Source organism: Cupressus sempervirens, chromosome 7 (genome assembly GCF_028749045.1).
Source record: "Cupressus sempervirens isolate cs-2001-9-10 chromosome 7, ASM2874904v1, whole genome shotgun sequence".
Taxonomy (NCBI): domain Eukaryota; kingdom Viridiplantae; phylum Streptophyta; class Pinopsida; order Cupressales; family Cupressaceae; genus Cupressus; species Cupressus sempervirens.
Window position 1 is genome coordinate 869,963,816 of NC_143124.1, and position 18,348 is coordinate 869,982,163.

Sequence of the window (18,348 nt, forward strand, 5' to 3'; positions counted from 1 at the left end):
AAGATAACCCCCTTTATTAGGTATGGTAGACTCTGATTGACTAGTTTCCAAATGTGAGAATCAATGAAAAATGGGAGAATAAGATATTTGACCAATACAAATAAATATCTACCATCAATGAATTTATATTTATTTGAGTTTTTGACAAGGTAGCTATGTTTTCATACCAGAATGTTGACATGGAATTTAGTTTTCAATGCGTGTAGAAAAAGTAAAAGCCATCTCTTAGTATGTTTTCTATGCTAGAAATCTAATTTACTTCAGGTGTAGATCTAAATATTGCTATGGCTAACAATGATTTTCCATTATATTTTATATTATTCACAAGAAAAATGAGGGTGCAAAAATTTTCCATTTTTTGTCTAAAATAATTAATAAGAATTAAAATTGGAAAGAAGAGATTATAGATCTCACTATGGAGGAGAAAAATACTTAATAAGTAATGACAGAAAACTTGAAATTGTATTCACTATAAATGAATGGTAAATCAATGAACTTGCAGTGGATGATATGATTCCTACTCCCAAGCCTATCAATATCCTACCTAGATACAAAATTGAGGAATCCTGCACCCAGATAGCAATAATCAAATTAATATAGAAGTATATTATTTTCCTATACAAGTTGCATAATTTCTAAGACTAAACTTTAATTTTAATACATGGAGTCATAATTCTAGGATATATTTTTTTTGGATCATGCCTATATGACATGTAATTTTATTGATATAAAAGTATAACTTTCCTCTGCCAAAGAAATGGCTATCCACCCTAGAATGTTTGGTATTGAGGCTTCAACCAGTTCCTGTGTCTATAAAGAGAAAACTTAGAAAAATATCAGAATCCATACAAGGGGCATCTTACTTCAGTTAATATTGAAAGGAATAAGTTAATTGATGTATCGAGCTATATTTTCCTTCAACAATCATGAATTCCTAAAAATGTACCATTGCCTAACATTGGAAAGTGATCCAAATAATTTAATAAACAAAATTATAAAATCTATTAATTGATTCATCAAATTATGGTATGCTTCATAATAGTATTTGTTGCATTTGCATTCTATTCTATAAAGTACCTTAAAAGCTTGAATTGTTTGAGGCATAACTGAGTCTTTGGTGCTTCCAAGGCCAAGCTACCCATTTTTATTGTAACCCCAATTTTGAAAACCCATATGGAACAAAAAAAAAAAATTAGCAAAATTTTACAACAATCAATATAACTAAATAAATATTGATTTAGAAACCCTGTTTATTTAGCAATCTTTAAAGATGAGAACCCCACAGTAACACAAAAACATATAAACCATTGTGTTGTAGAATGAACAAAAAAGTCATTTTGTGATAAATATGTTTGGTCATCCATTCCAGAGGCATTAATTCCTAGACTTGGGACAACTATATTCTGTTGTGGTATTGATGTCCTAGAGCTTGGTCTATAGAATAACCTACCAACAAATCCCACAAAACTACCATCAATTAACCCACAAAGTGAATTTTTATTTATTTCTTAACTCATGGTATAAGATATCTGATACACATAGAGATCAAATAGTCCATTCTATGATCTTTCACATATAGTTCAGACTATCCATTTCATGACCTATATATTTAAATGACTTGATAGCAAGCTTGCATGGGGAGGGGGATACTTGGGTACTTAGGGTACAAGTAAGACTATTTTTCAAAATGAGGAATGAGGGTACTTGGGGATGTAAAGCATTTAAAAAAATATATAATTTGATATTTATAGAAAATCTGAAATTATGAATCCTGAAATTGGTTTTTCAAAACAAGAACAACATTAAAGTTGTAAATGTAAAGTATTGTTTTTGATTTTAGATTTGCAATATGTTTGTAATGATAATATTGTGTTGAATGTTTAGATGCATAATAGAGAAGGCAGACTTTAAACATGAACAAGAAGATCATAAATCATTTAACAATGAGACATTGCAAATGATAAACTTCTGACTTGAATAGTGATAAAGAGTTTTGTTAATCAATACTCTATCAAAGTTTCAAACTGATTGCATACTTCTTAGCCTAAAAAATGTCACCAAAGTCTTAAAGTGTCAATGACTAACTTCCATTTGTTCAATGCCTTTTAGATATCTTATTAGACACACCATATCAATTGCCTCAATAGAATCATCCCCTATTTTACATAGCATAATCTCATAGATGAAATTGAAGCTTTTATTTGAACTTCTTGTGATCAAGAATTTTTTAAATTTCTCTAATTGTCTCCACTTTACTTCTAAGCTACTACTAGCCCACAATTCACATAAGAGAAACACCAGAAGTAGTAAAATCTCAAAAATAATTTGAATGGTTTCCAATCCCATAATTGTGCCTCTAAACCTATTTTGGAGATCAAATAAATTTTTCTAGCCTCCCAAAGTTCTCTTCTTTTTGTAGCCTTACCAACTAAGCTCATTGGTGAAGTCAATCCCTTGGTAGTTGTATTTAGTTACTATCTCAACATTGATGCCTTCAAAGTAGAAAGTATCCCAGTTTTCTTTCTACTATAGGAGAAAATCATGATTTTGGTCTAGCTAATATTGACTTTCTACCTATGTCTCTATAAAAATGCTCAAGGGAATATATTGCTATTTCAACCCATGAGCTACTTTAATAAATTAAATAATATCATCAACATCTAAAAAAGGCATTTTCACAAACTCACCCAAACAAACACAATTTCCAACTCATCTATTCAACCATTCTTCAAGTTTGTTAGTATATTGAAAGAGAACCATATTTTCACCCCAATATCACTCCTAAAGCTTTGTAAATTGCATGTAGAAGTTCTCATTTTAACTTTAACATCTTCATATAGTCTATCAATAGTCACTCAAAGATGCATAGCAATACTGAGTTCTTCCATTCTACCCACCATAGTTTGTCCCTAGGAACCACATTAAGGGGTATAAAATTAGATGCTATGACTATCCAAAAAATCATCAATGTGGAGAAATGGTACAACCAAGGTAATAGAGGGTAGTCTCATGCAAAGGAAAGGTACATGTATAGAACATACATAGTGAAACAAAGGATATTATAATAGTCTATGTTTTGTACAACATACATGTGCAGAAAAGTGTATTATAACACCTTGAAAAGCATTTGAGAGTCATTAAGCCAAATATCAAGAAAGGGATGGTTAGAGATGTAATGTGATCAGTTTTTAGATCTTCTCATTGACACCTTTATGAAAAACAATATTATAAATATTTTTATTTATCTTTTATTCTAAAAATATTAAAAATTAATTTATGTTTTTGTTTCTAAAAAAAACTAGGTTGTGCAAGCACATTATTTAAACAAGGAAAATTTATTGATGCTCTTAATGTGTGTATTTTGGTGACAAATTTAGAAGAAATGAGGTTATGAATCATATTGTTTAGGAGGAAAATGTTTTATTGTTGATGATTTCATAACCACAAAGTGCTTTTATCTATTTCATATGTATCACTTATAACGTAAATAGTTTGGTCCTTGGTGGGCTTATTAGAACCATTCAATTTACTAATAGATGAACCATACATTGCCATTTTAGAGAATATTTTTAGTTGTTGCCAACTCTTGTACCTGTTAGATGTCAAAAAAGGTGCCAAAAAATGTTTCAAACCAATGTATTTAATTACTATTGCAAGAAAAGGCAATAAAATTGATTGTCATATTAAGATTGCAATTTTTTCCCTATAACTATCACCTTTTCCTCCATTTCCAATCAATTTTTTACATGAAGATGAATTGAATGAACCGTATAATTGATTTGAGGATGTTTTGGGATGAGTCCACTTTGTTGTAAAATAAATGTAAACATTAGCCATGGATTATAATAGGTTATTAAATGAATTTTTAAAGAAATTTCTTTAAAACCCTCAGTAGCAGAGGTAGTTGGGTTGGTTTGCAAATATCTTGTACATAAACCATCCAAAATTTAAGATATTTTGGTATTTTGTAGGATGTTGATAGGTATCTCAAGCGAGTTAGTGTTACACGAAAATTTTGTGCCACTTGCGTGTAAATTTATGCTCTAGAGGGTCTTAACAGTGAATTTCATAAGACTTGGTAGAGCATACTAATATTTGGATTCTTTTGAATGTTTGAGTGAACTACATTAAGCATGTAAAGACATAATAAGATTAATATAATGTATTATATCCTTGAAATGCACATTGAAGGAAAAGAATCAAAATTTGATGGTTTGATTGAAGGTGTTGTAACTGTTCAATGTTGATAGTAAACCTCACAGTTGAATTAGTGAACTAGAGTCTATTTCTGGTCTATTATTATTATTTTTATTCCAATTTTTAGTTTTTTTCTTTTTTTTTTGGTTAATTGGTGCCCTTTTAGACATAGAGTGAGAATATCATTAGTTTATGGATTGTTTCTATGCTCATAGATAATAAATCTTTATCTAATTCTACAATGACCTTGAGCTTGTTAGAAAAGTTAACATAACATATGTAGAATATGAGAAACTTACTTGGATCTTGAGTAGTCAACTTTGAATTGTCATCAAACTCACAACTAGTAGGAGACATGTCATTCTTCTGGTAGTAGTTATCAAAAGAATAGGAGGCCTAAGCTACAACATCATCTGGATTATGGAAAGCACCTCCTTGTTGTATTATTGAATAGTTTGTACCTCTCCACAAGCATAATCTAGGGTAACTTACATGCTTGTATACCACACTAGGCTTGTATGCCACACTAGGCTTTGCTCTATAGGAAGTTAAGATAGTTGTTGTATTTTTGGAGTGGTGGGAGTCATGACTAGTGTTGCCACATGAGTTGTAAGAGTCTTATGATTCTGATTGGCATAGTAATAAGAGAAGTGTCATGGGTGTGAATATGGGAGTTTTGAGCATAGTGATGGGAGTATGATAGGTGTAGTTGGAGTAGTCTCCCCAATAAGAGAAGAATTTAGTTGTACATCATTCCTTATAGTTTTGGATTTTATGTCCAAAGGTTATCTTGATGTGAAGGGAGACTATTCTAGTCTACCTAACTTTTCCTATGCAGAAAAGTTCAAAGGCCTCATTTTTACAAGCACTGCAAGCATGTTTGTGATATTTAAACCTTGAATAGGAACTTGAACCATTATGTCTTATCTAGAAGAGGTCAAATTAATAAAATTATGAGTATATGAATATCTTTATATTGGAGAAAAGTTCTCAAATTGGTAGCAACAAAAAATATCAAGTTACTAAGGTCTCCACTATGGAAAGAATTTTGATTGATGATTTTGTTTGCTACTAGAAAGGATCAAGTTTCAAAGATAAAATCCAAAAGTGAATAAATTAGAACCTTCTTCAAATACTTGGTCAAAGTAGATGCATGCCCTAAAAATAAATCTTGAAGCAAAGAAGATGAGAGGGTTGTTGTAATCTTGATGTGTTCATCTAGACTTACATCAGAAAGAGTAGAATAAATGGCTTTCATGGTGAACACCAGTGATACTATTCCCTCTTTTGTCATTTATTCATGACCAAATTCAATAGTAGTTATAATAATAACTTGATATATCCTATATTTTTTTGTGGCTCAAATCCACAGTCACCTAAAATACCTATCTTGGATAAACTATCCAAAATAATGGGATTGGCTTCCATAAGACTAACTTGATATATGTCATATTCCTGGAGGATTTCTACCAAATTCTTAGGAGATAACAAGTGGTTTTCTCTTGGATCATATGACACTCCAATAGGGGTTCCTTCTAAATCATACACAAAACACAAGTGTAGTTTAGCCAGTGATAAATAGAGAGAAATATGACCAATAAAAGCTTGTAAGAACTAATTGTGCATTTATATACTTGCATCTGTCAAGTGTAGACAATAATAGTCTTTGATACCTAAGACATTTCAGATTAAATTCACAATGACTAAATCTTGAGAGGATAGATGAAATATATTAATAAATAGGAGATATTCTCTACAAAAATTCAAATTATGATAGTGCTATTAGGATTCAATAGTGTAGTTATTGATTAAATCTATTTAACCTATGTTACATGAGTAGAGGCTCACAAGAACCTATTTCTCATGAGAATAAATGGATGGAAACATCATTGTTAAATGTGTTTGAATTTTAGGTACCATAATGGGTATTACTTCTTCTCTATGAGTATCACCTAGATGGAACGAGTGTTGTGTACCATGCATTCTCATGAAAGATGGGTTCTTGTGAACTACTGCTCATGAAACATGGATCAACTTATTTGACTCAAAAATTATTCGATTAAATATTGACAAAAATATCACAAAAAAATTATTCATTTTCATGGATTAAAAGGAGGCATTATATGTTTCCCAAGGCTCAAATTTGAACTACATTAGATCTCACTAGAAATGTTTGGAGACACAAAACATAGGTTGGTACCTTTATTTTATAATACTTGTAAATTCTTGTGTACATTCCTATTTTGTGTCTATTCAAATATATATTAAATTCCTATTATGTGCTTATTCAATTATTTATTAAATTCCTATTTGGATTGAGGGATGGGCATTGGAGAAGCTTGAAAGAAAGATTTTCAATAAAAACTTGATATTTAATACCAATTTTCATACTTTTATTATTGATCCCAATCCAATAGAATGGGCACATTTATTTGGAAATACTTGAAGGCTATTGGGATTTTAGGAAGAGTATATTGGATTCCTCTTGGAATTTATTTGAAGACTAGAAATGAATAAATGTGGATTGTATGAACAAACCCTTTGAAAATAGTTGTCAAACCCTTATTTTCATGGTTATGAGTAAAGATTGGGCCATAACTCATAAAGAGATTGTTGAAAAATTATAAATCTCTAGAGTCTAATATTATTTTCAAGGACTTTTTCATTATAAATTATTTTAGATTTTCAATGATCAAGTCATTAAACAGAATCTTATGCCCTGGTTGGCTCATCTTGGCATTCACTATTATTGACAGTCAATTGTAATGTTTTTTAGTTACAAATGTCTATCATGTATTCCAATAGCAAACATGAGTGAATAAGGTTGTAATATGATTAAGAACTTTATCTTTGTCCTTGGATAAACATCTCAAACTACACTTAATGTCTAATTGTATAGTCTCTACAAAACTATCTAGATTTGGGAATAGTTACAGTTAGAAATTTATCTTATTTCCAATATCTTTTGAAGTTAATGTTGGATCTCTTAATTAATTAGAGGTTTTAGATGTTCTTATAAGAATTCCAAAACATTTCATGAATTCTCCACACTATTCCAAGTCAATGTTACTATAAAACCACCCAAATTGTGACTATAACAAATTTTCTTTGCCAATTGAGATTTTGTTCTTTGCTCTTTAATTCCTTTCTTTGAGATTTATATTGAAAATCCATTTTATCCAACACTCTTCCACCTAGTGGACAATATTTATGTACCATTTTGTTTGTGTACAATCATTATCCAACTATCCAAACAATGATGAATAGTAGCTAAAAACTATAATATTTTACCAAATGACTCCAAAATATCAACTAAAGCCCACAAATACAAACATGAGAACAAAAAAATGGGAATACCTAAAAAATATACTTATGAATGGTTTTCATTTGCACAAAAATCTAAAAATGTAATAAATAGGTTGGATGAATAAATGATTGATTCTTTATTTATCTGTAATACCAAAAATACTGTGAAAAATGAGGCAAATAAGTTCTCAGTTGTTCATCCACCTACAAAGGATCAACCCCTTCTTTGTCCTAAGAAATCAAAGAGCATTGTGATACTTTTATGGGCCTTGAATGTTACAAATGAAGATGTCTATGATGCACTACTCCAAGGTGAGCTTCTTGATTGATTTAGCTATATTCTATCAAACCTATACTTGGTTAGTTGCACAATTGGTCTATCCTAACTCATACTTCTATTGTTGACTGGTGTAATAAAATTATTTGGTATATAATGCCCAGTATCCTTATTTAGAGAAATATCCATTAGAGATTGAGACTAGAAAATTTACATTAAATATATCTTTATGCAATTTACTTAGTGAACCTATTGATTTGCATGATAAGTACATTCTTATGCTACTCTCAACCATAGGTGAGACCCTAGGCATGCTATCAGTCAAAGGGGATAACTAGATCATAGCTTGGTTTGGGAGGTCTTGAACTATGATGTAGAGATTGGTGTCAAATTTTAGTTTTTCAAGTGGGCTGCCAAGAAAAAGAATTTGGTGCACGACTATTGCACTTATATAACCCTTATTATCACTAGGTAGAAGCAAGATTGGTGGGTGAATGTGACAAACAATACCATAGATGGGGAAAAGTGATTGTATGATTAATTTCCAATGTTTTGACTTAACTTGTTGGAATTCTAGGAAAGGTTAAGATGGTGGAGAAGGCATGTGTCTTATCTTATCACATAAAGGAACCTAGGTGCAAACCCATCATTTATGCTTATAATTTCCTTCCCAACATGTTTATACAGATAATTGTCATGATGAAGTACAAGAACTTTACAAAGAGATGTGCAATGAAGGGAAATGTCTTCCTATTATAGTGAATAATATGATGTGTATTGCCTACTTTGGGAGACTTAGTCATGTGGACTCTGCAATTAATATTTTCAAAGAAATAAGGGAGAATGGCTTGCACCCAAGTGCAAAAATATATACTAATTTGATGAAGACTTTGTTTAAGTCAAGTCAATATGGGGAGGCCTTGAAATTATTTAAATAGATGAGGGAGAAATATTTTCCTCTGAATTTTTTAACACATACTAAGGTTATCAATAGCCTTGGAAAGGCTAGCAGGGTTCAAGAGGCTCTCAAAATGTTTCAAGATATGCAAAAGGATCGTTGTACTCTTAATCTAATTTTGTATGATAAGCTAATTGAAATTTTGGGAAATGCAGGGCAACTTGATAGTTTTTTGAAGATCTTTGGTAAGATGGAAAGTCTTTGATGCACTTCCACTGTTTTTAGGTAAAATAGTGTTATGAGAACCCTTTTTAAGGATAAAAATGCATCTGGTACCCTTGAGTGGTTTGTGAGAATAAAGGAAATAGGCATTCATCCAAATCTATTCACATATTTTGAAATGTTTCAAATAAATATGATTCACAGGAATAGAAACCAACATCCTTAATGTCATACCAAAAAAAAAGATTTGCATAGGCTATGAACATCCATCAAAGCATATAGAAAGTAGGATTTTGTTAGATAGTATAGGTATAATGATGCTATTTGAAATGCAATACAAAATGTAGAATCATGGGAAACATAGTGGAGTTGTTTGACAAAACAACTCAAAGAGACATCATCTTAACGAATTAAACAAAACAATTATAGAATACATCCAATAGATTTTACAATGATACTCTTAAAATCTTTGAAAAAATGATGCACTTTTTAACATATCATGACTGTATGAAAATTCTCTTTTAGCCATTAAATTTTAGTGGATGATGGTTGTAAATAGATCAAAATTCATATTTATGTTTCACGCTTCATCTCTAACTTTGAATTTTGAGTTTGGACATGCATGAAACAAACATGGGTTGTGTGGCTAAGCCTAAGGTGAATTCTTAAGCATAAAATTAAATTTATATGGAAGAAGAGAGTGTTCACAAACCTATAGAAAAGAAACCTCCAAATCTAGAGAGTCTCACATGCCAATATCAAAGTATTCACCCTCTCCCTGTAGCCCTCTCATTCAAGATCCAAATTTTGTCTATGATTGTAAAGGTTTTTTTGACCTACTTAAAAATTGGAGGGAAATTTGGTGAACTCAAATGAAATAATATGATGAAAATTCCCTCTCAACTTTGATGCTTCATTTTTTTTTGTCTCTAACTTCAACAAGTTCATCAAACAAGAAGGATACACTAAGGCATACATTATCAATGAGGTCATCATTATCAAGGCCTATGACAACCTAGAAATAAATACATAGGGAAAAATTGTGTTTCTCATCAAATATGGTCCTACTACTCAAGAAATAATGTTCCACATAGTTAATATTAACCTACCTTTTAACATCATCCTCAATCAACCATGGATTCATGTCATGAAAGACATTCCATCCACTTAATGTTGGCCCACTTTTCATCCTGCACCCGAGTAGAAAAGTGATTTCTTATGTCTTAGTAGTTTCCTAGGCATGTTCAAGTTTAGGTCTAACCCCCTTTAGGTGGAAGGAGTCTTCATCAAATTTTTCATTTTCCCCTTCTCTACATTTCATAGCCTGGTGGCTTTTCTTTTTCCTTTTTGTGGACGGATTGTATGGGTAGCTTAGTTCCTAATCTGATCAAGATTTGTAGTGCTTGTGCAAGGATCATCTATAAATATTCATCTACTTGTAGCCTGTCATTTTCTCATGAAAACAGAAGCCTGCAAAAATCCAAACTTTTTCTTCTCCTCAGTAGGTTTTTAACCCATGAAGATGATTTCCCATGAAGAGCACCAAATGATGCAGTCGGATCTAAACGAGAAGATAATAGGATGCCTCATGGAAAATTAATGTTCCTCTTATGATTATCCACCTCAAGGAATTTTAGGATTTGTCACAACTCTTATAATCATTCCAGGTGGAAAACTAAAAATTGACTTTTCCTCAGCAGGTTTTCAACCCATGAAGTCAGTTTTACACAGAATGATATTTCAAAGGAGATGAAACAAAAGGTAGGTCCCCAATGATTTTTTGCACTCCTTTTGAACATCCCTAAACCAAAAGGAAACAATAGTCAAGAGATAAAGTAAAAGGGAAGCCTAGGAAGAGAAATAGAAATCATCTTCTCCTCAGAGGGTTTTCAACCCATGAAGACAATTTTTTGGATTTTAAAGAAAATCAAGTTATGAATGTATTGGACCTACAATTTGTACACAAAATTTCTCAAGATGAGGATAGGAAAATTCTAACTATTGTGGGAAAGAGTTATTATGCAGAATTTGACTCAGTGGATATTTTCTCATGGAGTACTCTATTTGTAACTTCCTGAAACTTAAAGGGAATGGGAAAGTAAGTATGAGAAAATAGGAAGTTACTGTTGGGCCAATGAAATAGTGAAAAGACACTGAGATATCCATTAAAACCATTTATTTATTGCCTCAATGGATCTCTCCTTCAATTCATTCATGTGGCATGAATTGTAAAGATTAATGGATGAATCTAGTTTCCTATATAGATGGAAGCATGAATAGTTACAAAAACCACCGGTCTTTCTTGAACTATAATTCTATTAAAATTACAAAAAAATTTCAAAAAGCTAATATATGTGCATTTTCTATTATTTTCATTTCTTTGGATTCAAAACTCACTCTCAAATAGAAATGGAAACTATATTCAAGGGCTTTGATGAGTTGAATGGAATTAAGTCTTCACTACAAAATTTCATGTATACTTCTCTCCATTTATATGATATGCAAGATTTTCAAAAGAGATTGAGATTGGAGCCAATACATCCCATTACTAAGAAGCTCTAAGGATGTGGGCTTGTAGAGGTAGCCAATTTTCCTATTTTAGTCTAGGCTCTAGAATTAATCTATAAATGAATAAACCATTACAACCTAGACACTAGATAGATTGTATTGCTAGATGACACAATGTTGATCTCCATTGATAGAAAATTTTTTTTGAATTGCTTCTGAGTCTTGGAGCAGGAAGAATTTTTAGACTTGAAAATTGAAGGAACCATTTCTGAGTTCTCCACAAAAAAGATGATTTTGAGAAAGGAGATCATGCAATCATGGTTCCAAAAACCATAGGGTGCCAAGAGTAAGGTTCCTAAAACCCTATTTGGGACTAATCTCAAACTTGAGATTATCGACATCATGCTCATCTTACATAGATTGAAAGGTGAGGTTGAAGCTTTAAACTTTGTTGAGCAATATTTCTTTTTGGTGCAAGTCATCTATTTTGATACCCAATATATTGATTGGGCCTACGAGGTAAGCGAGATTTTGCCCAATGCTCTTAATGCATCAAAATTCTACAACACATTCTACATGTCCTCCTTCCTCATTTACATGTTAGCTTCTTTACAATTATGGCTAGGCCTCCCAAGAGTGGAAAACTTCCCTGATGATGTGAAGTCTTATGAATTCTACCCTTGTTTATAATTGGAAAATAGTTATGTAGAATATATTAAAGTTAATGATGCAATGACCATGAGAATTTTTAGGGAACCATAGGGATGTCTAGAGAGGAGATTCAGTCTCAAAACTATGGTGGCCATTAGCCAATTTGGGAGTTATTTCATCCAGTTCTCATCCTTTTCATATTTGCATCTTGTAGCATTTGATGGCTTTCCCATGAAGTTGCCAAGATATCCTAGTGATATTATTGTGTTCATCAAGATTGTGCGATAGGAAATCTAGGTGAACATACTGAGTGGGAGTTTGAAGAAGAAAGGGTATGATTTCCCTATGAATGTGGGAGATTATAGTTGTGAATCCCATTCAGATGCAAAGAACATGCGAAAAGTGTTTGAATCAAAATATAAATTAGAGATATATAGGTCTTAAGACCTATATTTGATTCGAATGGATATGCAAGGGAGGTGTTGTAGATTGGAAGTGTTATCAAACATATTACCACCATTGAAGACTACTATACTAACTACAAAAATGAATTTGAGAGTCATGATCATGCTTTCACCATACTCACAATAGATCAAGTGAAGACTTATAAAGTTGATATCAATGTTGACGGAGTGGAAGATGATGGATAGAATATGTACAGTAATACCTATCTAAAAAAGCTAAGGAATACTCCTATTAGCTTAGAACCTTATGAGGATAATGGAGAAGATATTAGAGGGTTTGAAAGATAGTACACATGAGGCAGAGAGGTGTCCCACTAGGTTTCTAAACTCTACGACATTGATATCAATGGGGACACAAGATTTGTGGAGGGAATTGTTAAGGATTTCTCTATAAAGTGGGGTGGTATAGAGTAAATATAAGATGGATATTTGGGCTGACATATTTCCAAGATAGTCTAGAATATTATGTTGTATTGTTGAGGAGTGAGTGTAGGCACAGGTGGCCCTACAATATTGAGCTAGGTTCATCGCATTGGGATTACACATTGATTATCTGGGCCCTTGATATTTAGCACAATAATAGAAGGTTCATCTAGGAATATACATCTAATCAAATTACCATAGTCAAGGTATGTTGAAGTGTAGTCTTGTGATTCTTCATGATTATCACCTTTCTTGGGTTGGGTATTGTTTTCTCTATTGTTTTTGCTAGTATTGTCATTTTCTATAGGTGCCTTACTTACATTTTTGTTGTTGTGTGGTGGGAATGCATTTTCATAGATTAATAGTCCTTCATTTGGAGAGGCTTTTTCTTCCACCATGATTTCCTTATGATCAATTAGATCTTTCACATAATCTTTGAGTTGCATGCATTCGAGGGTGATATGCCCTTTTATAGGATGAAATTTTCAAAATTCATTCTCTCTGTACCATGATGCTTTAGGTTGGCTTATGTCCATTGGTTGTGTTTGTGGGTAGTGGATGAGATTGTCATGGGCTTGTATGTCAAAAATGACATCAAGAGGTTCTCCCAAGGGAGCATATATATGAGGTGGGTTTTGGACCCTCAATTTTTTTCTAGCTATGATAGTGATAACATTGGTTTGATTTGGTGGTCCTTGATAAGTGGGTGCTAGTTTGTTGTGTTGATATTGGTTTTGTGGAGGTTGTTGATATGTTTGTTAATAGAACATGTTTGGTTCATATGATGGTTTTTTTTGAAACATTTTTTGATGAGGGGTGTTTGGTGTGTTGGGCACAAACCAACTATATGGACATATTGGGTATTAGTGGCACCATTTGTTACTGTGTTTTATTCTTATTCCAATACCATGGTTTACCATTAGAGTGCCCTCTATCTTGGTTATTAATTTATGGAGCTTTATGATTCCATCATTAATAATCCCTCACTTGAGGCCCATGCATTTCTCTTAAATATGTTTGTATGTTTGTAGGTAGTTCATGATAATGTGGTGAGCAAGTCTAGGATGTGCATTGTCAATGAACATTTTGACAAGGTGGTGCTTTGGCATTTTGAAAGAGATTTTTGCTGTGAGATTTTTCCACCTTTGCAAGTAATTATCAAGGCTTTCACACTCTTTTTGTTTGGTGTGGACTAAATTGACCAAAGATGACTCAGTTTCAACAAGATGGGCATATTGTGTCAAAAAGGCTTCTAAAAGATTAGTGAACACGTTTACTATGCCTTGGGGTATTCAAAAGAACCATTCAAGAGTAGAACCTCCTAGATTTTTAGGAAAGAGGCACATGAATAATACATCATTGTAGGCCACTTCTTGGAAATGCATATAAAATTCTTTGACATGCATGATTGGATCTCCCCCTTCCCCCCCCCCCCCCCCCCCCCACCTGAATTTATCAAATTTAGAGATCTCAAAGTGCTTGGGGAAGGGCATCATTTAGATAGCTCTATTGAATGGGTATGGAAAAACATCTTAAAATTTGAAGGTCTTGGATTCAATTCCATCTTTGAGTTCCTTTAGAGCATTCTTCATTTCTTCCCACTTGGGGTTAATAGGTGTTATTGTTGGTGCCCAAATTACTAGTACCTCAAATGCAAGGTATGTATTAGATAAAGTAGGTGAGTATGGATGGTTTTGATGGGTGAACTGTTCTGGATGAAATGCGGATTGAACTATTTCTTGGATGAGATTTGTTGGTTGTTGAGATGGTGGTTGGATGTACTATTGTACTTGCTGGGTGAATTATTGATACTATGGTTGTTGTGGGGGATAGTTAGATGGATGATTATGCATGGGTGCTTGCATCAAATGTTGTTGTGGTGGTTTCTTCTGGAGGGGTAGTGGTGGATATTCTGGTGCTATGCTTTGAGATTACACATTCTATAGAATGTATGTTTTTTGTGCTCCTACTTGAGAGGGAAACTTTGTGTTGAGGGGTGTCAAATAGATTATGTAGGTAACTATCCCCATTGTTGGTTTTTTTTTTTTTTTTTTTTTTTTGTATCACTTGGATACTCCCTAAGGGTGGCATATAAAATTAATTGGTAATGGGTGGTAGTTGATTTGGTTGGTGGTGGTTGATGTACTTGGAAGGTTGGGATAAAAAAAATACTAGTTGAGAGGCTTATGGTCTTCCCCTGTGATTGTCCAAAATTACAAGGACCAAGTAAAGATGAAGTGGTGGTCTTTGACATAGATACAAATGGACTAGGGGTGATTAGAAGTTTATTGTTAGGCCTTGTTGGTAGGATCCTTGTAGTGAGTTGCAATGTTCATGATTGGGTGATATGTTGGGATGCGTTGGGTGCACTACTAGTGGGTATGTATGAGGTAGAGGTAACAATTTGGGAGGTGAAAGGTCCTATAATATTGAATGGAATGGATGTAAGGTGTGAAGTGGTAGAAACAACAATGATGTGGGTGGTGTGATAGTATGTTGTTGAGGTGTTGCATGGACAAATGATTGTGTAACGGTGGGTTGGTTACTTTGTGGGATGGCAGCACAAGGTTTGGTGGAGGGTATATTTAGGTCCATGATTTCTAGTATCACTATTTGATGTCCTTTTTCAGGTATTAAAAGGGGTCATTAGGATCAGAGGGACCAATGGGTGGTGGGGGCTTTTCAAACAATGACTATGCAAGATTTGATATGTCCAAAGGTGGTGGCCTCCCAAAGCCAAAGGCACCAACATTATCTATTTGAAAATGTGTAATGACAATTTCTCTATTTTTTTCCATGAGAGCATTGATAAGGGTTTCATTCCTATTTTGATTCATAAAGGCATCTATGTCTAGTAATGAAGGACCCAAACTTTTTTTATTTTGTGGTGGTGGCTTATGTGTAATTATAGATACCATTGGGTCTGGCTGTGTACTAGCAGAGTCACCACTAAAACTAGGGACCATGTCCCTCTTCTTCCTTTTGTTCTTTCCTAAACATGTGGTAGGTGACATGAAATTATAATTATCATAAGGGTGAGATGCAAGATGGTATGACAATGGGTGAAAATACATAAGGGTGTGTTTTCTAAGTTTCCTAAGGATGTGACGTATATGATGCAAGGATTTCCAAGGAGGTAGAGATGCATGATAGATGAAAAGGAGAATGATGTATAATATTATTTATAATGATATGATATCTACAGGACCTAAAGGATTACTAATGTAATTTTGAAATAAAAGAGATGTCGCCCTATGTGTAGGCTTGAGATATGATGATAATGTCAACTCTAGGATGGACTTATGACATTTTGGAAGACAAGTGATGATCAAATGTGGAGTCCAACCTTTTAACTCAAGGTGATGAGGGACATAAGTGAAAAAGATAGGCTACCATAGAAAATTCTTTAGTGAAAGGTATAATCACAATAGTATGATGGATTTAGGATGTAGAATAGACAACTCTAAAAAATGGACACTAAATGCTTAAGGATGATGAGGATGATGGGCAATTATGATCTATGATAGGATTTGGATGGGAATGGTTTGTGTAAAGAATAATCTAAGAGAGTAAAAGCAACAAGTCATGGTGCCAAAAAGATGACAAAAAACTCCAATTTTTAAAATTCTAAAAGTGTACATGTGCATGGGCTTAGGCTTCTGAAGCCTAAGCCAAAACACTAGCGCACTTTTAAAACCTAAAACTTTTTATATATGGGCTACAAACCCATGGCCCATTCCATTTGATTTTATTTCTTTTTTTTGTTGCCTTCTTTCTCCTCAATAGCACACACATAGTTTGTAGAAGTTGAAGGATTTTCTCACTATTCTTGTTAAAATGCCTCCTCATTGCTGGAGATCAAGATCAGAATTATGTAGTCTATTTTATACTCTTGTTTTTGCATTGTTTTGTATGTATTTTAGTTTTTCTTAAAATTTATTTATTTATTTAAAGTGAAATTAGTTTCTTATTAGTAAATATTAATAATTAACCACCACATCTCCAACTTGATTAACAAAATCAAAATGAAAACCCTCCACAAGATCAAAATCAAAACCCTCAAGAAGATCAAAATGTATAGATTTAAAATGGTCAGAGATCTGGTAGGCTAGAATCTAGAAGGTGAAAACTTAGTGGTAAGGACTAACCCTAGAGGGGTAGGGAGTCAGATAGCAGGGATCTTGCCAGGAATTATAGGGTTGGATATAGTTTGTGATGGATCCCTAAAAGAAGAAGACAAACAATTGGGTTCCTGTTCCACAAAATATGGGGTCAGAGATGTTCTTTCCATTCCTCTATCCAACTATCATGTTCACAAAAGGGACCTACTATAGGAAAGGAATTTATCAAAGGGTGTGGATAATAATGCAAATATTTGTAGTACAGAGAACCAAAAGAAGGAGAAGTTAGAAGTAGATCAACGCAAGTGGTCTTCTTTGTTTGGGAGAAGACCTGGAGGAAAATCTTATTTTCCTTTGGTTACATCAAAATCCTTCTAGGAAAAAGGTGAAATTGAAATCTTTATACCAAATTTGATTATTGATTTTTCTATGTTAACAATGGATTTTACCCTAGTTGGAAAATTTCTTGGGGCTAGGCTTGATATGATGTATTAAGAATATGATCAAAAGGAAATGGGTACTCTATGGTCAAGGGGACATTGCACTTATGATGGATGGTCTCTTTTCCCTTTATTTTTTACTTGTAAGGAAAATTTAAACATGGTGGTATGTGGCAAACCTTTGTCATTTGGTAATAGTACTCTAACAATTAGAAAATGGGAACCCAATATGGATTTGTCTAATGCCTTCTTCCTAACTACTCCAGTTTGGGTTAGACTATTTGGTTTACCCCTTGAAAATTGGCATGAATAAATCTTCAAGGGAATAGCTAGATCATTTGGAGAACTTGTAGCTGTTGACAATGTTATGGCTTCAAGATCAAAACTTCACTATGATAGAATCTATGTGACAGTTGCTCAATTGAATAATCTTCCTGAGAAGGTGAAATTGAATTCAAAACTTGGTAAAAGGATGTAAGAGATAATCTTTGAAGATATTCCAAATTCTTTTTTGTCTGTTAAAAAAAGGGCCACTAGGTGAAAAGTTGTCCTTTGAAAACAAAAAATCAACCTAAGGTTGTGAACGTGGAAAAATGAAAAGAAAATAATATCTTGAAATGGGTATGGAAACGTAAAACAATGCCTAAAAAGGTGATTGAAGGTAAACATATCCTAGATAATCAAGAAACATGAATATAGATGGTAGTACAGGAGACTTCAAGTTTGTAGTAAAAAAAGAAGGATGTAGATCCAATGAGTCAGATGGTTATTTATCAAAAAAAAAGAGCTAGAATGGGAAGATATAGAAGAATTAGAAGAGATAGAGGAAGGAGAAATTCTT

At 33.0% G+C, this 18,348-nt stretch overlaps 1 pseudogene; it reads right to left on the bottom strand.

The window, feature by feature from the left end:
• Nucleotides 1-540: 540 nt before the first annotated feature.
• LOC149550225 (glucan endo-1,3-beta-glucosidase 2-like) overlaps nucleotides 541-18,348 on the bottom strand; it is a 60,635-nt pseudogene continuing 42,827 nt past the window's right edge.